Source organism: Balaenoptera ricei, chromosome 19, assembly GCF_028023285.1.
Source record: "Balaenoptera ricei isolate mBalRic1 chromosome 19, mBalRic1.hap2, whole genome shotgun sequence".
Taxonomy (NCBI): Eukaryota; Metazoa; Chordata; class Mammalia; order Artiodactyla; family Balaenopteridae; genus Balaenoptera; species Balaenoptera ricei.
Genome location: NC_082657.1, coordinates 44,201,739 through 44,227,597, shown reverse-complemented (window position 1 = coordinate 44,227,597; position 25,859 = coordinate 44,201,739). Strand labels below are relative to the sequence as shown.

General features: G+C 42.7%; 1 protein-coding gene across 4 annotated transcripts in view; it reads left to right on the top strand.

Moving 5' to 3' along the window:
- Window positions 1-25,859, top strand: part of CMTM4 (CKLF like MARVEL transmembrane domain containing 4) — a 108,978-nt gene that overhangs the window by 24,731 nt on the left and 58,388 nt on the right. The window lies entirely within an intron of this gene.

Sequence of the window (25,859 nt, the reverse complement as noted above, 5' to 3'; positions counted from 1 at the left end):
TTTGTTCTCTGCATCTGTGTCTCTATTTCTGCCCTGCAAACCGGTTCATCTGTACCATTTTTCTAGGTTCCACATATATGTGTTAGTGTACGATATTTGTTTTTCTCTTTCTGACTTATGAAGTATCTTTTATCAGATATTAATACAGCCACTCCAGCTTTCTCTTATTGATGTTTGTATGGTTTATTTGTTTCCATCATTTTCTTCTAACCTACTTAAATCATTATATTTGAAGTTTCTTATAGATAGCATACAGTTGGGTCCTGTTTTTTAAATCCATTCTGACAATCTCCATCTTTTAGTTGGTGTGTGTTTAGACCATTTACATTTAATGTTGTTATTATTATGTTTGGATTTAGGCCTACAGCTTTATGATTTATTTCCTATTTGTTCCCTCTGTGCTTTGTTCCTCTGTTTTCCCTTTACTCTCTTCTTTTAGATTATTTGACTATTTGCCAGTATTCCATTAGAATTAATCTACTGAGTTTTGACTATATCTCTTTACATAGGGTTTTTCAGTATTTGCTCTAGAAATTACATAATACATAATTAACAGAACACTAACATTAACATTTTGCAGTCTAATTATAATTACTATTTTACTACTTAAGGTAAAATATAGAAACATTACTAGCATGTAGGTTCCTTTACCTCTTTACCCTCCTCCATTGTTTTCGTTGTCATATACATTGAAAATCCCATCAGACAATGTTATAAATTTTGCTCTCAACCATCATGCATATTTTAAAGAACTCAAAAGGGGAAAAATTGTCTATTATATTTACTCAGCTTTTTACCATTTCTGTTGCTCCTCTTTCCTTCCTGATGTTCCAAGTTTCTTTCTGGTATAATTTTTATTCTATCTGAAGATTTGAAATTGTATCATTTCATTTAGAGCGCCTCTATTGGCTATGAATTGTCTTAATTTTCTTTTGTCTGAGAATGTCTTTATTTCACCTTTCTTCTTTTTTTTAAAATAAATTTATTTATTTATTTTATTTTTGGGTCTTTGGTGCTGCAGGCTGGCTTTCTCTAGTTGTGGGGAGCAGGGGCTACTCTTCATTGCAGTTCTTGGGCTTCTCATTGTGGTGGCTTTCTTTGTTGCAGAGCATGGGCTCTAGGCGCTCTTGCTTCAGTAGTTGTGGCTTGTGGGCTCTAGAGTGCAGGCTCAGTAGTTTTGGCACATGGGCTTAGTTGCTCTGCGGCCTTTGAGACCTTCCCAGAACAGGGCTCGAACTCGTGTGCCCTGCATTGGCAGGCGGATTCTTAACCACTGTGCCACCAGGGAAGTCCTCACCTTTATTCTTTTTTTTTTTTTTTTTGGCTGTGTTGGGTCTTCGTTTATGTGTGAGGGCTTTCTCTAGTTGTGGCAAGCGGGGGCCACTCTTCATCGCGGTGCGTGGGCCTCTCACTGTCGCGGCCTCTCTTGTTGCAGAGCACAGGCTCCAGACGCGGAGGCTCAGTAGTTGTGGTGCACGGGCCTAGATGCTCCGCGGCATGTGGGATCTTCCCAGACCAGGGCTCGAACCCGTGGCCCCTGCATTGGCAGGCAGACTCTCAACCACTGCGCCACCAGGGAAGCCCTCACCTTTATTCTTAAAGGATAGTTTTGCTGGATGTAGAATTCTGGGTTGTCAGTTTGTTTCTCAGCACTTTAAAAATGTTATTCCACTTCTTTGTGGCCTCTGTGGTTTCTGATGATGAATCTGCATCATTTGAATCATTGTTTTGTTATGTATAATGCATCATTTTTCTCTGGCTGCTTTTAGGACTTTTTCTTTCTCAGTTTTCAGCAGTTTATGATGCATCTGGGCATAAATTTCTTTGAGTTTTTTCTGTTTGGAGTTTGATGAGCTTCTTGAATCTTTGAATTTATGTTTTTTGCCAAATATGGGAAGTTGTCTGCCGCTGTTTCTTCGAATACTTTTTTCTATTCCACATTCTTTCTCCTCTACTTTTGGGACTCCAGTGACGCAAACAGTAGACCTTTTGGTATTATCACATAGTTCCCTGAGGCTCTGTTCATTTTTTTCTCTTTGTTGTTTAGATTTGGTAATTTCTATTGATTTATCTTCAGGTTCACTGATTATTTTCCTCTGTCAGCTCTGTTCTGCTATTAAGCTCATACATTGAGTTTTTTATTTTGGATATTGCCTTTTATAGTTCTAAAATTTCCATTTGGTTCTTCTTTATATCTCAATTTCTTTGCTGAGACTTTCTGTCTTTCCATTCTTTTCAAGAGTGTCCATCTTTTTTTCTTGGATTATTCTTGTTATAGCTACTTTACAGTCTGATAATTCCAACAACTGTGTCATTTCCGCATTGGCATCTGTTGATTGTCTTTTTCCATGTGAGCTGGGATTTTCCTAGTTTCTGTATTTCAAGTAATTTTGGATTATATCACAGACATTTGAGTATTATATTTTGAAACTCTGGTCTTGTTTAAATCCTGTGAAGAATGCTGATTTTTGTTTTGTTTTAGAAGGCAGTCTGCCTGATTGGGTTCAGGTGGCAAGTTGTGGCCAGTCTTCTGTGGGTTGAGAATTCAGTGTCAATTGTTTCAAAGCCTTTGCAATGCTATTTGGATCTTTCCTTTGTGTGTGCCACCCAATGGCCGATCTGAGACCTGTGTGGTGACCTGTCCCATAGTTCAGTTCTTAAAGTCTTTATTATGCTGTTTAGAATCAGATCTTTGCATGTACAGCTTGGAGTGGGCCCCACGTTTATAAGCAGCTTTATGGATTCGCTTTCTCTTTCTGCTGTCTCCTTGGTACTTTCCAGTTCTCTGTAACTCCCCTTTCAGGTCTGTGTCCAGAAAGCTGCCACTTTAGTTACTATTGTAGTTACTTCACTACTGTTTGTCTGGGGCCAAACAGTGGGAAGACAGGGATAGAAAAAAGCAATGGGGGTTCACCCATTCTCTTGGAATTCTCCTTCCTCTGATCATACAGGAAGAGTCCCCTCCATCAGAGTTTCAGGCATCTTCAGGCTTCTGTTGCTGCAGCTGCTTATGCCACTTCAGGCTTGCCTGGGGTCTGAAATAGGAGAGAATGAAGGGAAAAAAATTAAAACAAAACAAAACAAAAAACAGAATTTCCTCCAGTGTTTATAGTGTTAAGAATCCCCTTGCCCACATCTCCAGCCAGAATAGGAGGGATTGTCCTGGGGCTCTCTCTGTCCACACCTGGTTCCCTTTTCTGGATTTGAGGCTGCTTTGAGTCTAAACTGGGCAATCTTGGAGGAAAAATAGGAAACTGACTGCCGGCTCAGTGGAACTTTGAATTCTGGTCTTCTTCCCCCGTTTACCTACTACTATGTATTTTTCACAGTCCTGAAATAGCTGCTCCACGCATTGTTTCCAGATATTATAGCAGCATTCAGGGTAGAGTGTACTTACTCCATTAACTGGAACTGGAATTCCAAAGTTGTGATATTTGGAAGCTTTCTGATATGTTTTTATTTAGCAAATAGGTTATTGGCTTGCAGGCTGCTAGGACCTTGGTCTGCTTAAGCTAGAGAGAAGTTAGAATGCTGTGATATTTTGGTTTGTTTATGTTGTTGTTTATTTTTGTTTTTGAAGTAAGGACATTTAAAATATCACTGTGGATATTCCTGGCATGTGAAGGGAATCATAAAAATATCCATTTTAATAAGTTTTGGACTTAATATCTTTTCAAACTAATGAATAGACTTCAGCCTGTAGATGTGAAAATGGAGGGTCCTAGATGAGAAAAGATCTGTGATCACTCAGCTCAACCCCTGCCACCAAAATTTGTCTTTTACTTCATCCTTTACTGACAGACAGTAAGCTTCAGCGAGACTAATGTCACCTCAAATCACCAGGTCTGTTTTCACTTGACTGCTTTTATCAAGTCTGCTTTCTGCTATTCTGTATTCCTACAGCTGACTCTTTGAACCTTAAATATGAGCCAGTTAGAGTCTACCTTATCACATGTTGGGATGATTCTGAAAGTTCTCATTTTAAGTATTAACAGTTCCAAGTCTCTTATCCACAAATATGGTAAGTGATAAGCCAGCCTTGTATGTTGTCTCCCAAATAATTTCTAGAAACTTAAGTGGGCAGGGGTCATCCCAAAGGCCCTTCACCTGAGTCCATATTCTAAGCTGACTTGAAACATTAATTATCACCCTTTGAATAGTGTCCAGTTACCTGTAGATATGGTTTACTGGTCATTTATTAGATGCCTGTTCATTCCCAATTGCTTGGTCAGTCACTGACCAGCTCTTTACTGAGTGCCTGTTGGGGGTGGCTGGTGGGATAGAGCAAGGAACCAGATGGACATGATTCCTGAGACAGGCGCCCCCCTGGAGTAAACTGGAGTGAACACAGGAACAAGGCGGGTGAGGAGGCACTTTAGCTCATCAGGAGGGGAGGCTGAGGCTACAGAGAGAATGAGGCTGCAGGGCAGCCTGTGGTAGGTGCTAGGAGGAGATGGAGGGGAGGCCTGCAAGGCAAAAGGTTAGTTGTGGAGGAATCAGGAAAAGCGTCTCAGAGGAGCTTGCATTTTTCTTTTTATCTGCTTGTTTTAAAATTACTTTTTAAAGAAATCATAGGGGCTTCCCTGGTGATGCAGTGGTTAAGAATCCACCTGCCAATGCAGGGGGCACAGGTTCGATCCCTGGTCCGGGAAGATCCCACATGCCGCGGAGCAAGTAAGCCCGTGCACCACAACTACTGAGCCTGCGCTCTAGAGCCCGCGAGCCACAACTTCTGAGCCCACGTGCCTAGAACCCGTGCTCCACAACAAGAGAAGCCACCACAATGAGAAGCCCACGCACCACAACGAAGAGTAGCCCCTGCTCGCCGCAACTAGAGAAAGCCCTTGTGAAGCAACGAAGACCCAACACAGCCAAAAATAAAAACAAATAAATAAATAAATTTATTTTTTAAAAAAGAAAGAAATAAATAATAAAAGCAATACTAATTTATTTTAGAAAAAAAAAAATCAGAAAACACCAGTAAGTTAAAAGAAGAAAACAAGTTTCCTGGAATCTTACTAATCAGAGATGAGCATTATTCACATTGCACATGTAATACTTTTGTATGTGTGTGTATTTATTAATGTGTAAATATGGGTGTGTACATACACATGCACAAACACATGCACACTAACTACAAATTGATTTATAACAACAGTTTTATACATGCCTCTCTTTACCAACAGGCTTCATAGCATTTTCTTTTTTCTGTTTTTCTTTATTTTTAATTTACATACAATAAATTCACTTTTTATAGTGTACAGTTCTGAGTTTGACAAACATGTAGTCATGTGTCCATCACCGCATAGTTCAGAATGCTTTCATCACCCTTCAAAATTGTCTCATGCTGCAGTTTTGTTGTCAGTCCCTCTCTCTACTTCGACCCAACCCTTGGCAACCAGTGATCTTTTTTCGATCTCTATAGTTTTGCCTTTTCCAGAATGTCACATAAATAGAATCATACAGTGTGTAGCCTTTTGAGCCTGGCTTTTTTCACTTAGCATCATGTATTTGAGATATTCTTCCATGTTGCTACACGTATCAATGGTTTGATCCTTTTTATTGCTGAGTAGTGTTCCATTTTATGGACATACCACTGTTTGCTTATCCATTTGCCCATTGAAGGACATTTGGATTGTTTCCAGTTTGGGGGCGATTATAAATAGAGCTGCTATAAACATTTACATTTAGGTATAGGATCATAATTTCCATTTCTCTAGGGCAGTTACCTAGGAGGGGGGATTATTGGGCCATATGGTAACTGTATGTTTAACTTTATAAGAAACTGCCAAGCCATTTTCAGAGTGGCTGTACCATTTTGCATTCTTACCAGTAGTGTATGAGAGTTCTAGTCACATTGCACCTTGTCATCACTGGCTATTGACTTAAAATTTTTTAAAATTATAGCCATTGTAGTGAGTGTGAAGTGGCATGTCATTGTGATTTTAGTTTGTATTTCCCTAGTGGCTAATTATGTTAAGGATCTTTTCTTGTGCTTATTTGCCATCTTGTTATCTTCTTTCATGAAGTGTCTGTTCATATCTTCTGCCCACTTTTTTTTTTTTTTAATATTTATTTATTTACTTTGGCTGCACCGGGTCTTAGTTGCGGCATACAGACTTCTTAGTTGCGGCATGCGAACTCTTAGTTGTGGCATACATGCAGGATCTAGTTCCCTGACCAGGGATTGAACCTGGGCCCCCTGCATTGGGAGCACAGTCTTACCCACTGGACCACCAGGGAAGTCCCTTCTACCCGCCTTTTAATTGGGTTGTTTCCTTTCTCTCTCTCTTCCTTTCTTTCTTCCTTTCTTTCTCCCTCCCTCCTTTCCTTTCCTTTCCTTTCCTTTCCTTTCCTTTGCTTTGCTTTCCTTTCTCTTTCTCTTTTTCTTTCTTTCTTTCTTTCTGTCTTTCTTTCTTTCTTTCTTTCTTTCTTTCTTTCTTTCTTTCCTTCCTTCCTTCCTTCCTTTCTTCATCTCTTCTTTTCTCTGTCTCTCTTTCTCTCTCCCCGTTTCTCCCTCCCTCCCTTTCTTTCTTTCTATTTTATTTATTTATTTTTTGGCCACGCTGCTTGGCTTGTGGGATCTCAGTTTCCTGACCAGGGACTGAACCCAGCCCACAACACTGAAAGCCCCAAATCCTAACCACTAGACCACCAGGGAACTCCCATGGATTGTTTTCTTATTATAAAGATTTGAGAGTCCTCTATATATTCTGGATATAAGTCCTTCAATATTCTTTTTATTTTTTTAAATTTTACTTTTATTATTTTAAAATAAATTTATTATATTTATTTTTGGCTGTGTTGGGTCTTCGTTGCTGCACACGGGCTTTCTCTAGTTGCGGCGAGCAGGGGCTACTCTTCGTTGCGGTACGCGGGCTTCTCATTGCTACTCTTTGTTGTGGAGCACGGGCTCTAGGCGCGTGGGCTTCAGTAGCTGCGGTGTGTGTGCTCAGTAGTTGTGGCTTGTGGGCTCTAGAGCGCAGGCTCAGTAGTTGTGGTCCACGGGCTTAGTTGCTCCACGGCATGTGGCATCTTCCCGGACCAGGGCTCGAACTCGTGTCCCCTGCATTGGCAGGCAGATTCTCAACCACTGCACCACCAGGGAAGTCCCTCAATATTCTTTTTAAATTTAACTTTTTATTATGGAAACTTTCAAACATTTACTAGTATTAATCGGGGTTCTCCAGAGAAACAGAACCAATAGGATATAAAAGATTTATTATGAGGAGTTGGTTCATGTGATTATGGAGGCCGAGAAGTTCCTTGGTCTGTCATCTGCAAGCTAAAGACCCAAGAAAGTGTTAATTTACTCTGAGTCCGAAGGCCTGAGAACCAGGGGGGCTGATGATGAATCCAAGGGCAGGAAAAGATGTGATGAGATGTCCCAGCTCAACAGTGAGGCAGGAAAAAGAGACAAATCCCCCTTCCTCTTTTATTCTGTACAGGCCCTCAACAGATTGGATGATGCGCAACCACTCTGGGGAAGGCAGTCTGCTTTACTCAGTTGATTCGAATGCTAATCTCACCTAGAAACACCCTCACAGACACAACCAGAAACAATGTTTAATTTGGGCGCCCTGTGACTCACTCAAGTTGACACACAAAATTAACTATCAGCTAGTATACCTTTCACCCAGCTTCAACAGTTATCAACATTTTGCATCTTTGTTTCTTCAACTCCTCTCCTTTTTTTGGCTGTAGTATTTTAAAGCAAGTCTCAGATGCCATAGCATTTCAACTGTAAATGCTTAGTATGCATCCCTAACAGTTAAAGATGCTTTTCCCCAAATGATACATTCACAGTTATCACATCTAAATAATTAATAATCTTAATAATTCCTTAGTATCATTTAATATCCAGTATGTGTTCATTCTTCTCCAGTGGTCTCAAAAATGCCTTTTTGGTTTGAATGAATTAGGATCTAAACAAGATCCACACATTGCTTCTGTTGCTTTGTATTTTTAATCTCTATTAGTCTGCAACAGCTCCCCTCTCCTTTTATGCTATTTATTTGTTGTTGAAATGAGGTAATTTGTTGTGTAGAATTTCCCACGTTTTGGATTTGGCTGATGGCCCCTCTAGTGCAGTTTTAACATGTTTCTCTAACTCTTCTATTTCCTGTAAGCTGGTTGACTCTAGAGGCTTGATTTGGGGGGAGGGGCCTGCAAGAAAGCTTTATAGGTGCTGCTGTGTATGTCCTACTGCCTCCACATCAGAAGGCAGTAGGGTCTCACTGCCTCACTTTTTAGAGACAAGAGGCTGATTGTTGGGTGTGTTACGGAACCAACACCAAGCAAAGCCAATCTGTTGACACCGGGTTGTGGTGAAGGAAAGTACAACATTTATAGCAGGGCACCAAGCAAGGAGAACGGGCAGCTCATGCTCAAAAGACCCAAACTCCCCAGTGGCTTTCAGGAAGGGTTTTAAAAAGCAACATTAGTGTTACCAAAAAACTGGGTTTGCCTCTTGGTGGGTGTCAAACCAAAAGACACAGCCAAGCCAAGTCTGGGAGAAGGAAGGATTCATTATTATTTGCAGCAAATAGGGAGAACACCAGGGATCTTTCCCAAAGCAGTATTTCCCCCTCCAACAACATAACTGGGGAAGTTTTAAGCTAAGGGTTCATGCATATTCATGAAGGGGCTTGGGTGGTAGACAGAGTCCAAGCTTTAGTTGATTGAAATCTCAAGAGTCAGAAAAGGTCAACCTCATCATCCCTTAGGTTCCAGCTGATCTGGTGCTTGAACACTTCAGGCTAATCTTTATCACTGAAACAAAATGGGGAGTCTTTACAACTGGTAAATTATCTTTGCTACTGTTACTTCTCTTGCCAGCTAACAGTTGTGTGTTTCTGCATTCTTTTGTTCCCTTAAGATCATTAATTACTGAGACCTGTTCAAGGGCAAGCATTGTGCCCAGGCTTAGATCACAGAATGGCTTAGGTCAAAAACAGCTTCTCTTATGTCAAGAAAGCCGTGCCTCGTTTTCTTTCTCCAGAGACCCCCATCCCCCACCCTATCTGCTTACATTAGGAGTGAGGGTTGCAGGGTGCATGGTCAGCTCATGGACGTTCTTCTGATTAGTTGGTGGTAACAGGGTGATGTTTTGGAAATCTTAATCATCAGCCAGTCTGGGGTTTTAGCCAGTCTGGGGGCTCCGTGCTTGTGAACTACATGTAGTCACCAAACTCCACCTGGGTATGGGTCTTAGTTTTCTGCAGACTAACTCAAAGGTTTACATCAGAGTGTTATCCATATCCCTTGAGGAAGACGCTGTTTAACCGCTGAACTATTGTTTAAGTCATGATTGGGAATTCCTTGGCGGTCCAGTGGTTAGGACTCCACGCTTTCACTGCTGAGGGCGTGGGTTCAGTCCCTGGTCAGGGAACTAAGATCCCACAAGCCATGTGGCGCAGCCAAAAAAAAAAAAAAAAGGCCATCATTACTTTTCTTGCTTAACTGCTTTTCCTTTGTTTCTGCATTCCCTCTTTTCTCTAATTAGTAACTGTTGAGTCTGCTCTTTAGAAGACCTAGGAGACGAAAGCCTTTTTCTACAAACAAGAACCAGGGGCACAGAGGGGCTGTTGTACCCAGGAGGGTCCTGCAGAATCCTGCTTGGTTTCAGTCCCCCCTTTTCTCTGATACTCCTCAGTCCCGAGGGGAACAGGGGTGAGACAAGAAAGGGTATAAAGTTTTGGATAGAGAGGTTAATGATAAACTCTGCAGGGGAACTCAGTTTTAGGGGGACTTGGTTTCAGATGCAAGTGTTGTGAGTCTGATGTCTGATCTATCTATTTAAAATTCCTCATCATCCTTTTACCTAGTAGCCTAACAGCCATTAATGAGCATGGCCTAGGTCACTGGTCCCCATTGGAGGTGGGAGGAGGTTTTGCCCCCATCCCCCAGGGGACATTTGACAATATCTGGAGACAGTTTTTGGTTGTCACCGCTGGGGTTGGAGTGAGTGCTGGCATCTAGAGGGTAGAGGCCAGGGATGCTGCTAAACATCTGCAGTGCACAGGACCATCCCTACAACAAATGGTCTGGCCCCCGGTGTCAGTAGTGCTGAGTTTGCAAAAACCTTGCACTGGAGTACAGGGTGGGTACAGTGTGGGTATCAGAATTTTGAAATGATCCCCCAGTGCACCAAGGATGTGAACCACTGGTATAGACCAAGAGCTACAGGAAATCAGAGAGAGAGATAAGACTGGTTTGGGCGGAAGAAAGAGCCAGAGAAAGATTTAGTGGAGGATGAGTCAAATGGAAGATAGAAGAGTGACTTTGATAAGTGAACGGACAGAAAAAAAAGCTTTTTGGTTGAGTCCAGCAAAGTTAACATCTTCTAGTTTTCAAATGGATTGAGAAACTCTGGCCTTTGTCCATTACAAAATGGTGATTTTCTAAATCTATCCATCCTTCTGCATTTATTAGCTGGAATTCTGTAAGGAACTTTCCCTCATTATCCATTTGATTACCCTGAAATACAGTTTGTACAGGAAAGGCAAGGTACATGCTTGATTCTTTTCCTTTATTTATCAGTTTTCCTAATAGCAAGCTGATGCTTTAGCAACTTCCAAAGGTGAATGAACAATGGGCTTTTCCCCCTGGTAATGTCCATACAAACTTGTGAATTTTTATGTATTTAATATAGCTCAGTATTTTGTGGTCATCTAAAAATACTTTATTTTGAAATAATTTCAGTACTACATAAAGGTTGCAAGAGTACAAAATGATATATACTCTTACCTAGATTCTCCAAATGTTAACTTTTTACCACATTTGCTTTATCCTTTCTATTTTCCTCTGTTTATGTGTGTGTATGTACACATGTGTATATGTATATTTTTATAATATTTTAAGTCTTTTGAGAGTATGTTGCACACTTGATGGCTCTTTATGCCTAAATACTTCAGAATCCTTAAAGACAAGACCACTTTTTAAGTAACCATAGTACAATGATAGAAGTCAGGAAATTAACATTGATACAATACTATTGCTAAACTATACACCTTAGTCTTGTTCCCTGGTTGTCTCAAAACTGTTCTTTATAGTACAAGAAAGTCCTGGATTGGTGTTGCATTCACTTGTCATGTCTCTTTAATCTCCTTTGGTCTGGAGCCTTTGTGTTTCATGACATTGACATTTTGGAAGAATATAGGCCAGTTATTGTGTAGAATGTCCCTTAATTTGGGTTTGTCTGACGTATTCTCCTGTTTAGATTCTGCTTGTTTTGTAGTATTGTCAGGAATACCACAGAGGTATTCTTTTCAGTGTATCATATTAGAAGCAAATGATACAGATTCATTCCATCACTGGTGATCTTAACTCAGTTAAAATGATGCCTTCCAGGCTTCTCTACTGTGAAGTTACTGTTTTTTCCTATGTAATTAGTAAGTATTTTTGTGGAGAGATACTTCTAGACCATGTAAATATCCTATAACTTCTCCAGCATTTCACTCAGTAGTTTTAATATCCATTGATGGTTCTTGCTTGAATCAAGTATTGTTATGATGTTGCCAAATGGCATTTTTATAAATCCATTGTTCTTTCTGTATTTATTAACAGGATTTTCAATCTTACAGAAGAGTTTTCCCTTCTTCCCTGTTTGTTTATATCAGTGTGGACTCATGAGTTCATATTTTAGTCGTGGGTTTTAATACTTAATTATCATTATTTATTTTGATGATTGAACTGTCCTGGATTTGGCCAATGAGAGCCCCTTTGAATTGGCTCCAATGTCCTTTAGACATGTTCCCTTCATTCTCTAACACAAGGTTTCCAAACTCATCTCAGACTCTTCTTCCTCAGCCCTGCAATTCTCCAAGGAGCCCTGGTTCCTTTCAGTGAAAAAGAATGGTATTTAGAAACCAAGATTTGGATGTTAGTTTAATTAAATAAATAAATAAATGAATAAATAAATATTTTGATGCTTATATTGTCCTCATGTTGGCCATTGGGAGCCCCTTCAAGTTCACTTGTGTCCTTCTGACTCAGTCTCAGTAGTCTTTAATAGCATCCTCGCTTTCTGATATGCTTATCTTGTGTACGTCCTGTCCCAGACCTGGAATCAGTCATTTCTCCAAGAAGTTTCCGTTCCTGTTAGTGGGAAATAATATTTAGGACCTTGTTCTGGGTACCTGAGGTGCTCATTGTTATTGAGTTATTGTTTCCAGCCCTTTTCAATGGATACAGCTATTTTTATTTTTATTTTTAACTTTTTATTTATTTATGTTATTAATTTTTATTGGAGTGTGGTTGCTTTACAATGTTGTGTTAGCCTCCACTGCACAACAAAATGAATCAGCCATACACATACAGATATCCCCTCCCTTTTGGACTTCCCTCCCATTTAGATTACCACAGTGCATTAGGTAGAGGTCCCTGTGCTATATAGTATGTTCCCATCAGTTGTCTATTTTATGGATAGTATCAATAATGTATATGTGTCAATCTCAGTCTCCCAGTTCCTCCCACCCCACCCCTTTCCCCCTTGGTATCCATACATTTGTTCTCCACGTCTGTGTCTCTATTTCTGCTTTGCAAATAAGATCATCTATACCATTTTTCTAGATTCCATACATAGGCATTATATGATATTTGCTTTTCTCTTTCTGACTTACTTCACTCTGTATGGCACTCTCTAGGTCCATCCACGTCTCTACAAATGACCCAATTTCATTCCTTTTTATGGCTGAGTAATATTCCATTGTATATGTGTACCACATCTTCTTTATTCATTCCTCTGTTGATGGACATTTAGGTTGCTTCCATGTCCTGGCTATTGTAAATAATGCTACTATGAACATTAGGGTGCATGTGTTTTTTTGAATTATGGTTTTCTTTGGGTATATGCCCAGTAGTGGGATTGCTGGGTCATATGGTAGTTCTATTTTTAGTTTTTTAAGGAACCTCCATACTGTTTTCGATAGTGGCTGTATCAATTTACATTCCCACCAACAGTGTATGAGGGTTCCCTTTTCTCCACACCTTCTCCAGTGTTTATTGTTTGTAGATTTTTTGATGATGCCCATTCTGACTGGTGTGAGGTGATACCTCATTGTAGTTTTGATTTGCATTTCTCTAATAATTAGTGATGTTGAGCTTAAAATTTTGACTCCTAAAAATTAGAAGTAGAATTACTGTGTGACCCAGCAGTTCTACTTCTGGGTATGTACTCAAAAGAATTGAAAGCAGGGACTCAAATGGATATTTCTACAGCCATGTTCATAGCAGCATTATTCACAGTAGCCAAAAGGTAAAAGCAACCCAAGTGTCCATCAACAGATGAATGGATAAACAGAGTGTGGTATATACATATAATGGAATATCATTCAGCCTTCACAAGGAAATTCTGACATATGTTACAACATGGACACATTTCCCCACAAGAGTCAGCTTGGTGAAGACAGAGGCTGTGTCTGAGTTCTGCTGGACCTTTCACATAGTAATGACAACAGCTACCATTTACTTAACACTCACTGTGTGCTGGGCGTGGCGCTAAATGTCTTACGTTTAATCCTCGAAGCAACCATAGAGGCCCAGAGAGGAGAAGCAGTGTGCCCAGGGCACAGAGCTAATAAGTGGCAGAGCTGAAATCAGAACTCAGGATTGTGAGACTTCAGAGTCCCAACTCTTTAACTGCTATGCTGAGTGCTATTGCTAATGGCTGGTGGTGTCATTAACTGCATCAGGGAAGGAGATTTCTGCTCTCACATTTGTGGGTGCCTGGGAACATTTAGGTGGAGATGCCCAGTGGGACAGTTTTGCAGCCTGGATCCGGGGCTCAGACTAGAGAAGTAGATTTGGGAGTGGGAGTCAGGATCAGGGAAATCTGTTGGGTATGCTTATCTGGTGAGAAAGCAGCAGAGGCAAAGCCCTGGGGAGCACCCACCGTTTGCGGGCTGGTAGGATGGGAAGGGAGTGGCGGAAGCCACGGGTGGATGGAGGGGTGATCAGTGCTGTGGCGGCCAGTGCTGTGAGGGGTTCAGGGACTGGGTTTCACCTCAGCTCTGCTGGAGACTTTGTGATCCTGGATGGGTTGCTTAACATGGTTCCCTCATTTTCCTCATCAATAGCATGGGGATTAAAAAGGATGTTTCTGGGACTTCCCTGGTGGCACAGTGGTTAAGAATCCGCCTGCCAGTGCAGGGGACACAAGTTTGAGCCCTGGTCCGGGAAGATCCCATGTGCCGCGAAGCAACTAAACCCGTGCGCCACAGCTACTGAAGCCTGTGCTCTAGAGCCCGTGAGCCACAGCTACTGAGCCCACTTGCCACAACTACTGAAGCCCACGCACCTAGAGCCCATGCTCTGCAACAAGAGAAGCCACCGCAATGAGAAGCCCACGCACCGCAATGAAGAGTAGCCCCTGCTCGCCACAACTAGAGAAAGCCTGCGCGCAGCAACGAAGACCCAACACAGCCAAAAATAAATAAAAAACAAAAAACAAACAAACAAAAAACGATGTTTCTCTTGGGGTGATGAAAATGTCCTGCAATTCTATAATGGTGATGGTTGCATAACTTTGAATATGCTAAAAAACCACTGAATTGTATGTACACTTTAAATGGATGATTTTTGTGGTATGGGTGAATTACATCTCAATTAAAAACAAGCAAACCAACCATGTTCCTCCCAGGATTGGATGGAGGTTAAATAAAAGGAGAGAATCCTGTGACAGTGCCCAGCACAGCATTTGACCCACAGTAGAAGGACTCAGCAAATGTTAGGTTTTTTAGGAGGGCCACAGGATCACACATTCTAGGGGCACTGTCCTTATTGTCTGTGGAGCTAGGGACACCAGTTTATAAAGACTCTGCTGAACCGTAGTGCCTTGATTTGTGTGCTAAGGTGTGGAGGAAGGTACCTGAGTCTCTTAAGTCTCTGAATCTGTGCTCAGGGCCCTGGGGTTTGGCCACTTGAGTTGGCTCCTCTCCTGCGGGACCCTTCCTCAGTTGGATGACGCTGAGGTGCTGGGGGCTGTTACGGCTGTGGGTCTTAAGGCTGAGCTGGGTTTTCTAGGCACACCTCCTCCTGGCCTCTTAAAGTATGTAGGTCGCTATTTTGGCCTAAATTAATCTTTAGCAAAAAGCTGCTCATGGCCTGCTGGTTTCTCATTCACTGAGAAAAGCTGTCCCCTTCTTCCCATCTGTCAAGGTGGTTTGTCAGAGATTTTGGGGCCGGGAGACGCCCGGGAATTAAAGCAGAGAGAGCAAGGAGCGGGGGCGGGGGGGTGCGTTTTGCTTTTGAATCACGTTGGGGATGTGACGCTGCTTCCCGGGATTTTAGCTTCATGCATGAAGCTAGGATATGAGAAAGGAAGGGGGAAAAGAAAATCCAAATGCCAGCAGTGTAGTTAAACATCTTCAGATGTGTATGGTTTGAAGGCGCTTGTTTCCTGTGTCCTCTACATGTGCATTGTTTTTGCTCCATTACTAATTTAGATGGTCTGAAAATGTAGCTTTTTGGCCAGGATGGCATTTGCAGTAAAATGTTGTGGGCATTCTTTTGGCAAAAAAGTTGCTGACCGTCCTGTGGTTTTCTGAAATCATGTGCAATTATATCATCAACCACATAATAAAGTTTTCTAGACTTTTTTTTTTTTTAAAAAAACAAGGAAATGTTCTTTGCATTTCATTGGATAATACTGTTTGTGTGCTTTCAGTTGTTGGATGTCCCCAAATAAGCCTATTTTAATTTGTCTGAGACTGTCATAGGCTATGGCCAGCCGTTGCCAACAAGTAACGTGTAGGTTTAATACGTGTGCATTAGAGCTCGCTTATGCTGTTAAGTGTAATAGTTTATGTGAAAGGTGAGAGTCTTGCCAGAAAAAGAAATCGAAATGCAATCTGCTGAGTTCAGCTCTTAACTTACATATGGCTTTAGGATTCCAAAATAGCAAAATTATTTACACAGTAGAACCCAGCTTGAAAAACATGTAAGAGCCCTGGCTGGAGTGGGCCTTGTGACACGGGCCACGCTCAGACCAACCAACGGACAGCTCCCTGGAGCAGCAACAGCCTGAGTCCTTCTGTCCTCAATCAAAAACAAAGCCCTCAGAGGTTTGAAGTGACCACAGCCTGGAGTGTGGCTGGCAGAGCTGGCCTCTCTTGTCCCCTCTTTTCTTCTGACTGCCCGGAGCCCTTGGCAGCCTCCCTCTCTTTTGTCCTCATCTCTTCCTTTCTTCATCAGGAACTTATTTGCCTCTGCCCCTTGGCTCCTTTGCTTAACTACTGCCTAATTAGTGTTCCCTGCCAGCCTGGGTGGCTGTCGCTCCTGGGGGCGTCCCTGCATTTCCAGAGCAGGTAGTTTTCTTTTAATTCTCTGCATCTCTCAAATCCGTACCTTGGACACTGTTTACTTAGTTAGCTGGAGAAAAACAATGGAACCAAAGATCGCAGGCAGAAAGTATTGATTGAAGGTTAAATAACTTAACACCTGTAATTAGCTGCTTTGTTTCGGAACCAAAAAATATTTGCTCATTGCTCTATTGTCTCAGGGGAGAGGAGGGTAATACCTTAAATCTCCCTTCCTCGTGGGATGGTGTCCCTTGAGCGGAGCAACTCATGGATTATTTTGCTTCAAAAAAGTGAGATGTCACTGTTGTTAGATCCCTTTGAGTAATCAAATTGCGTGCTTTGTCAGAGACCCGCATGACACTGGCTCCCCGGGTCTCCCGCTGTGTTCATTGAAGAGAAACTATACACTGATGCTTTTTCCCACGGCCAAGGGTGTGGGGAGGTTCTAGACCCTGGATAAATCAACCATTAGGCATCTGGTGTAGAAGAACGAGGTATGTGGAGAAACTACCTTTGGGGCCTGGGACAGAGCTTCGGGGCCACACCATGGAGGTGTGGTCATGAGCATCAGAGATGACAAATGGACCGTGCCCAGCACAGGGCCTGAGAGTGTCCTGATTACATTATTGATGCTCCCTAAATGCAAGCCATTGTCAATCTGAGGTGCCTGGCACTGCACAGCTAGCTGTTTGAGACCCTTTGCAGATCAGGCCACATGGCTTCTGTCCTGGGAGTTTATGCTTTAAGGTGACCTGTTGTTTGGCCCTATATAGAACAACTTAAATTCCTTGGCCTCCAGACTCAGAAAGATGGAAGGGAAAGGGCTCCTGTGCCTCTTCTGCAGTTCTGGCCCCAGGACCCAATCTTAGCATCCACTGTGAGTGATGAGAATGGAGCTGCTTCCTGAAGTGCCCTCTGCTGCCCTCTCTGGGTTCTCTCTTCTGCACATCGTGGGGTCTTCCAGAAGAAGCGGCGTTTTAACAACTTGCCTGTTGGATCTTTGTGGCTAAATACAAGCCATGTCTCATCTCAAATAATTTTTCAGTACTGGTGGGAAGAGAGACATTTTAATTTTGAACGTGCTAGAGCTGATTAGAGTTTGGTCTGATTCTGAAGGTACGTTGGACCTTGCTCTCTCTCTGTGTGTGTGTGTGTGTGTGTGTGTGTGTGTGTGTATCACTCAGTTAACAGGGTCCTTAGTAGTTGCTACCCTGCTGAGTAAATGAGCTTCTGTATTTTACTCTGTGCGTTTAAATTGTGTATGACCTGACAAAGTTGAATACTGACCAGCACATGCTTTTTGTGTTTCCCAAACTCATTTCTCTCCAAACACTGCTATGTAGTATTTTTTTTTTTCCACTATGTAGTATTAATAGGTGTGCTGAGGAATAAAAACATTCTGTGTTCAGGTAACATAATCCGCACATCAAATAAAGGTAAACAGGTTTTTTTACTGTGAGCTTTTTCAGAACTGTTAATATGCCGATGTGCTGTGAGGACCCCAAGACCAGGAGGGATATTGTTATGATGGAAACAGCATGGGGCTTAGCGTGAGAAAACCCAAAGGTGGGTGGCCATGGGGGCCACACCGAAGCACACTGTGCGAATTCAGGACTGCTTCTCTGTAACTGGAAGGGTCAGACTGCCGTAGTAGTTTTCAAACTTAAAAAAAAGTTTTTTTTTAAAAGCACAACAGAAATATTTTCCCAGTGTATAAACCAGACTGCTGATTTGCAAGCTATGTTTCCTGGAGCATTGGTTCAGGAGACTATTAACAGGTGTTCTGTTCTTTGGTCAGAAGAGTTTAAGAACCTCTAAAACAAAGGTACTTGGGTGAGGGGCTGGGTTCTGTCCCTACCCTCCACCTCACCCCCAACCAAGGAACTCAGCTGGCAAGCTAGGCACTACCATGCACAAATGTTCCTCTCTTGCTTTTTCTCTAACATCACTGAGTCCAGTGCTCTCCAGGAAGCCTTCTGGAGCTTTCTGCTGTTCCCCAAACCCTCAGTGACCCTCTGCCTTCCAAACCTCAACCCCTCCCTGAGCCCCTGGTACCTGGTTAGTTACCTGTCTGTGCGTGTATCATGGGGTGTGTTGGCTGGGTTGGAACAGAGACTTTGAGCACAGCTAGCCCCCAGGTGCCACCGAGCTGTCCGGGTCACTGAAGAAGTTGTCTGGCTACATAGGGGCCACCGCAGATTCACGTTGTGACAGACATCTTCAAATGGACAGTCATTTCTGCACATGGTGGTTTTTAAGACTCCTGAAAATTTTTATTTTAATTTAATTTATTTATTTCCCCCCAATTTATTTATTTATTTATTTATGGCTGTGTTGGGGTCTTTGTTGCTGTGCACGGGCTTTCTCTAGTTGCGGCCAGCGGGGGCTGCTCTTCGTTGCGGTGTGCGGGCTTCTCATTGCGGTGGCTTCTCTTGTTGCGGAGCACGGGCTCTAGGCGCGCAGGCTTCAGTAGTTGTGGCATGCAGCCTCAGTAGTTGTGGCACGCAGGCTCAGTAGTTGTGGCTCGCGGGCTCTAGAGCGCAGGCTCAGTAGTTGTGGCTCACGGGCTTAGTTGCTCCGTGGCATGTGGGGTCTTCCTGGAGCAGGGCTTGAGCCCATGTCCCCTGCATTGGCAGGTGGATTCTTAACCACTGCGCCACCAGGGAAGTCCCCTGAAAATTGTTTTTTTTTTTTTTTTTATAAAGTCTCTTTATTCTTTTTTTTTTTTTTTAATTAATTAATTAATTAATTTATGGTTGTGTTGGGTCTTCGTTTCTGTGCGAGGGCTTCCTCTAGTTGTGGCAAGTGGGGTCCACTCTCCATCGTGGTGCGCGGGCCTCTCACTATCGCGGCCTCTCTTGTTGGGGAGCACAGGCTCCAGACGCGCAGGCTCAGCAATTGTGGCTCACGGGCCTAGTCGCTCCACGGCATGTGGGATCTTCCCAGACCAGGGCTCGAACCCGTATCCCCTGCATTGGCAGGCAGATTCTCAACCACTGCGCCACCAGGGAAGCCCAAAAATTGTTTTTAAATGCTGTGATTTTTGCTTGCAGGTGTATTTTAAAATGAACTTCATTAAATCCTTTGATAAACTGGTGATCAAGGGAGGTTAGGATTTTGTCTAATCTTCCAAGATGCCTTCATAGATACTCAGGACAGTACTGTTCACTTGGGAGGCATGGGGGGAGGGTCCTTGCCATCCCATTGGTGAGAGTAAGGCTGCCCTTTTTCTTTTCTTTTCTTTTTTGTTAAAAGAAATTTATATTTAAAATTTTTTTTTTTTTTTACTGAAATACAGTTTGATTTATTTATAAGTGAGAACAACAACAACAAAAAAACCAATGGACAGTATTTCAGAAGTTGGAAAAAGTGACACTGTTTTTTGTTTTTGTTTTTTTTTTACTGAAATAAATGCAGTGTGAATTATTTATTTTAAATTAAGCGAACAATATTGTGTTAGTTTCAGGTGTACAGCAAAGTGGTTCAGATATGTATATATATTCTTTTTCAGATTCTTTTCCATTATAGGTTATTATAAGATATTGACTATAGTTCCCTGTGTTAAACAGTGCATCCTTGTTGTTTATCTATTTTATATATATAGAAGGCTGCCCTGTTTATGTGCCCTCTCCCTGCGCTAAAAGTGCAATGGTGGCCAGGAAACAGGATGGTCTGAGGTCAGGGAGGCCTTGGAGATGATGAACTCTTCTGATAAAGAAATGGGACTGGGCTTCCCTGGTGGCGCAGTGGTTGAGAATCTGCCTGCCAATGCAGGGGACACGGGTTCGAGCCCTGGTCTGGGAAGATCCCACATGCTGCGGAGCAACTAGGCCCGTGAGCCACAACTACTGAGCCTGCGCGACTGGAGCCTGTGCTCCGCAAGGAGAGAGGCCGCGATAGTGAGAGGCCCGCGCACCGCGATGAAGAGTGGCCCCCACTTGCCACAACTAGAGAAAGCCCTCACACAGAAACGAAGACCCAACACAGCCAAAAATAAATTAATTAATAAATAAAATTAAAAAAAAAAAAAAAGAAATGGGACTGACATGGATTTGGAGAGCGACTTTCATTTTCCATTAAAGTATATAATCTCATTTTAAAATATTCATGAATGGTTTCAAAACAAATAAGGAATGATTCTTAGAGGTCACTAACACGTAACTCATAATAAATCTGGATGTTTGCCCAAAGTGTTTATATACATAAAATTATTTCATTTTTAAAATAAAAACGTGTACTCGTAGAAATTTTGGAAAATAATAGAAGCGTAAGTTAAAAAAAAAAAAATCTATCCACGGTCCTACCACATAGATAAATGCCAGAAATTCCAAATATTTTATGCTTTTCTTTGTTAGTTTAAATAACACAGGCATGGACTTCCCTGGTGGCGCAGTGGTTAAGAATCCGCCTGCCGAGGCAGGGGACGTGGGTTCGAGCCCTGGTCCGGGAAGATCCCACATGCCGCAGAGCAACTAAGCCCGTGCACCACAACTACTGAGCCTGTGTTCTAGAGCTCGCGTGCCACAACTACTGAGCCCGTGAGCCACAACTACTGAAGCCCATGCGCATAGAGTCCGTGCTCCACAACAAGAGAAGCCACCGCAATGAGAAGCCCGTGCACCACAGACTTTATCAATTCAAGATTTGTCAGATACTTTATGATGTGATCTGATACATGGGGATGCATAAATTATAATAATCTCCCACATATATGTACTTGCTCTTTATAGTACCACTGCTGGAATTTCTTATTTTAATGTGTATGTTTTTTTTTTTTTTCTTTTGGCCGCATCGCATGGCTTGTGGGATCTAAGTTCCCCAACCAGGGATTGAACTCAGTTCCTCAGCAGTGAGAGTCCTAACCACTGGACCACCAGGGAATTCCCCGAACCCCAGAATAATGATAGATTCTATTTCATGTGATTCCCACCAAAAAGGGAGAAAAGGTATATAGTGTGTTTATAATTGCATACTCTGCATTACTGGATATATTCCTGATAGGGCACAACTTCCATTTAGGCACCAGTGAAAACAGAATTGTCCACTTGCTGTTTTAGGCATTTGATGATCTGAAGAATTCTCCTTCTAAAGAATGCTAACTTCTGGCTCCATATGTTTCAAACCCCGTTCCCCCTTCACCACCCACACTTTTAGTTTGGCGCTGTCAGGCACATTGATCTTGTGAATTTTAGCGCCTTTTTCTTCCTCATGATGTCAGAGCAGAGGGAAGGCTACAATAGCCGTACATGAAAGCGACCACCAAACCCAAATTCACCGTCTCTCTCACTCAGCTTCCAATTAGCCGGGGCTTTCCTGGTGGTCCAGTGGTAAAGAACCCGCCTTACAATGCAGGGGACGTGGGTTTGATCCCTGGTCGGGGACTAAGACCCCACATGTCTCGGGGCAACTAAGCCCGTGTGCTGCAACTACTGAGCTCTGGTGCCTCAACCAGAGCCCGTGTTCTGCAAAAACAGAGGCCATGCACTGTGGAACCTGCGCGCCGCGACTACAGAGCCCACACGCCCTGGAGCCTGTGTGCCACGACTAGAGAAGAGAAAATTCGCACGCCACAACTGGAGAGAAGCCCGTGTGCCGCAATGAAAGATCCTGCCTGCCTCAACGAGGAGCCTACGTGCTGCAACTAAGACCCGACACAGCCGAAAAATAAATAATAATTTTTTAAAAATCCTAAAAAAAAAAACAAAAAACTTCCAGTTAGCTGAATCCCCAAAACGCCCACTGTTACTCCATCACCACCTGGGAAAAGGAGTTGTGATGGATGGGATGTTGGAGCATAAGCTTCATCATCTTGAGAGTAAATCCGCCCCAGGAAACTAAGCACAAATCTCCAACCCTACAATGTGCCCTGAGGGAGGAGAACTGGATGTACTGTGAACCATGCTGTTATTAACACAGCCCTTCAGAAGGGTCCTGATGGTTTTCACTCCCACCACTGGTAACAGGGGGTTTATGATTTTTTAAAAGTTTTATGTTACCTTAATCAGCCAGCCGTGTCCCCCCCACCCCCCGCTTTTTGATGTTGCCAATCATAATTAGCCATAGTTGTGGAAATCTGATACCGTTTTAATATCAGTTTACTTATCAACTGTGCAAATATTTGCTCCTGTTCAGCTGGTAGATGCTACACGGAAAGGGCTCTCTTCAAGGGCGCACCTGTGATCTCCCGATTAGCAACTGCAATAGCTATTCCTTATTTACATCTTTTTGAACATCTCTGTACAATTTTCCATGTGTATTTGTCTACTTCAGAATTGTTATAAGTTGAATTACTTTTGATTCTTTAGGTGCTTTGAAGTTGTTGGCTTCCAGTATAACTTTGAGTCCCTATTTCTCCCTCCCTCCCTCCCTCCTTCTTTCCTTCCTTCCTTCCTTCCTTCCTTCCTTCTCCGTAACACGTGGCTTGTGGGATCTTAGTTCCCCAACCAGGGATTGAACCCAGGCCCTCAGCAGTGAGAGCATGGAGTCCTACCCACTGGACCACCAGGGAATTCCCCGAGTCCCTATTTTCTTATTGGCCAATTGATAGGTTTTGCTTCAGCAGTGATTGTTAGATTTCAGTGTGCTGGAAGAAATTTGATTTGCTGTGCCAAAGCGCAGGCACATAAAAAGTATACTGCTTACTAGAACTTATGGTCAATTCATCTATGACAAAGGGGGCAAGAATATACAATGGAGAAAAGACAGTCTCTTCAATAAGTGGTGCTGGGAAAACTGAACAGCTACATGTAAAAGAATGAAATTAGAACACTCCCTAACACCATACACAAAAATAAACTCAAAGTGGATTAGAGACCTAAATGTAAGACTGGACACTATAAAACTCTTAGAGGAAAACATAGGCAGAACACTCTTTGACACTTATATGTGGAATCTAAAATGTGACACAAGTAAACTTATCTGTGAAACAGAAACAGACTCACAGACATAGAGAACAGACTTGCGGTTGCCAAGGGGGAGGGGGGGGATAGGGGAGGGATGGATTGGGAGTTTGGGATTAGTAGATGCAAACTATTATATATAGGATGGGTAAACAACAAGGTTCTACTGTTTAGCACAGGGAAATATATGTATAACTGAATCACTTTGCTATACAGTAGAAATCAGTACATTGTCAACTATACTTCAATATAATAAATTTTGTAAAAAGTGTACAGCTTATTAGAGTATTACAAACCACCTAATTACCTATCATTGGGGGATTTATTAAATTATTGTATGTATATAGTTGTGCATATGTATGTATTTATATATCTGTATCTTTACACATGGGAATACTTGTGATATTGTGGTTTATATTAATGAAATATATATTTGGTCTTCATTCCATTTCTGGCACAGAGCTCTTAAAACCCTTGGAATTTCCTAAGTGATAAGAGGTGTTTGATATTGATATTCTTTTTTTTTTTTTTTTTTTTTAATTTTTGGCTGCATTGGGTCTTTGTTGCTGCATGTGGGCTTTCTCTAGTTGTGGTGAGTAGGGGCTTCTCTTGTTGCGGAGCACGGGCTCTAGGCGCACGGGCTCAGTAGTTGTGGCTCATGGGCTCTAGAGCACAGGCTCAGTAGTCGTGGTGCATGGGCTTCGTTGCTCCGCAGCATGTGGATCTTCCTGGACCTGGGATTGAACCCGTGTCCCCTGCATTGACAGGCAGATTCTTAACCACTGTGCGACCAGGGAAGTCCCCTATTTTTGATATTCTTAACAGATCCCTTCCAGCCACACCTGAGTTTGTGTTAATGAGGTGACTTTTGGAAAGCTCCTAAGGATGGGGGCTGGTTGCCAGGGGAACCAACCAGGTGATGAGAGGGTTGGAACTTTCAACCTTAGCCACTGACCTCTGAAAAGGGGAGGGGCTCCAGATTAAGCTCCATAAAAAATCTTGAACTCGGGGATTGATCTTCCAGGTTGGTGAACCAAAAACGCATCCAGGTGATGGGGGGCGGGGAGTGCACTCCAAACTCCAGGGGGACGGAAGTTCCTGTGTTTGAGACCCTTCTGGACCTTGCCCTGTGTATCTCTTCATCTGGCTCTTCAATCGTATACTTTAATATCCTTTGTAATAAATCTAGAACCTTCTTAGAGAGACCTTCCGTGGTCACTCTGCCTAAAATTTTGAACACCCTTGCCTGCTTACATTTCATTCTCCTCCCCTGCTTTGATTTTTCTTCTTTGTATTTATCACTGTCTAACATGCTATATTTTTAATCTACTTTTTAAAAACTCCTTCATTAGCATATGAGCTAGAGAGCAGGGAATTTTGTCTGTCTTCTGTATTGAACTGCCTATTGGATTTGCATATTCTTGAAACCATTTTTATTTAAATATTTAAGAATGTAGATGTTACCTTCCCACACAAATACGGTTGAAGTTAGCATACCAGAGACATTTGTAACTCTATACTGATGTGTGTTATTTCTTGCCCAAGATTACTAGGTCCAGTTACAGGGGTAAAAAAAAAAAAGAAAGAAAAATTTTTTTAGGAGTTTCCCTTATATGAACTCTTTCTTTGTGAATTGATTGCAAGTCAGGCATGTAATTCAGATTGAGAATGAAAGTGTCTGGTTCTGTAGAGAATTATAAGGAGAGCCATTAGGAGAAGCACAAAGTGTGCCGTAAGGCCCATATTTGTTACGTGTCGACTTAGAATAGAAATATGGAAAGACCCCATATTGTTAGAAAGGCATGGAAAAAGCAGAGCCTCCCTTCCTTTCATGTGGAGACTGACAAGTCCGTCAGGAATTGTTGGGGTGGGTTTGAAGAGGCTCCCCGGGCCCCCCTTCGCTGGCTTTGTGCAGGTTAGTGAGCTTGGTGCCTTGGGAGTGGAGGGAGATGGACTGGTCCCTGCCCTCGAAGAGCTCAGGAGGCAGAGAGATCCATGGTGGCAAGTGTGATAGATGGAACGCAACCACAGACCTGCAAGCTTTCCTGGGAGAGGCTGGGATCAGTCACGTCTGGCGGGGAGAGGTGCAATCAGGGAGGGCGTGGGGAAGATGTGAGCTGAGCGCGGCACTGAAAGGCATGAGTGGGACTCCTGGAGGTGGAGAAGGGCCCCAGAGCAGCCTGTGCCTCCGATGCTCCCCACACTTCAGTCATCTAGGGATGTTGTCCAAAAAGCAGACTTGACTCTGGAGGTCAAGGAGGGGAGGCAGAGACTCTGCATTTCTAACAAGCTCCCTGGTGATGCTGACGTTGCTGGTTCTAAGGACAAATCTGGAACCACAGAGCTGCCTGCCTGTGCTTCCTTGACTTTTGGGGGGGGCCAGCCTGGAAGCTCTGGCACAGGCTTGACAGGTAGTGGGCGGCGAGACGCTTGGTTGCGGAAGTGGGGTACAGGCCAGGAGCCCAAGACTGGTCTGGTTTTAGGTGTAAGGCCACCTGACTTTTCCTTGATCACAGGGCCATTAACTCAGCCCCTCTGCCGCCTCCTGTTCCTGAAATCTCCCTTTGAAAGTTGACCTGGTGATTTCCATTGATACCTGTTTGCCTTCATGATCTCTCATCGCTTGGGACATACTGCTAGAGTGTTACTTTGGTCCTTC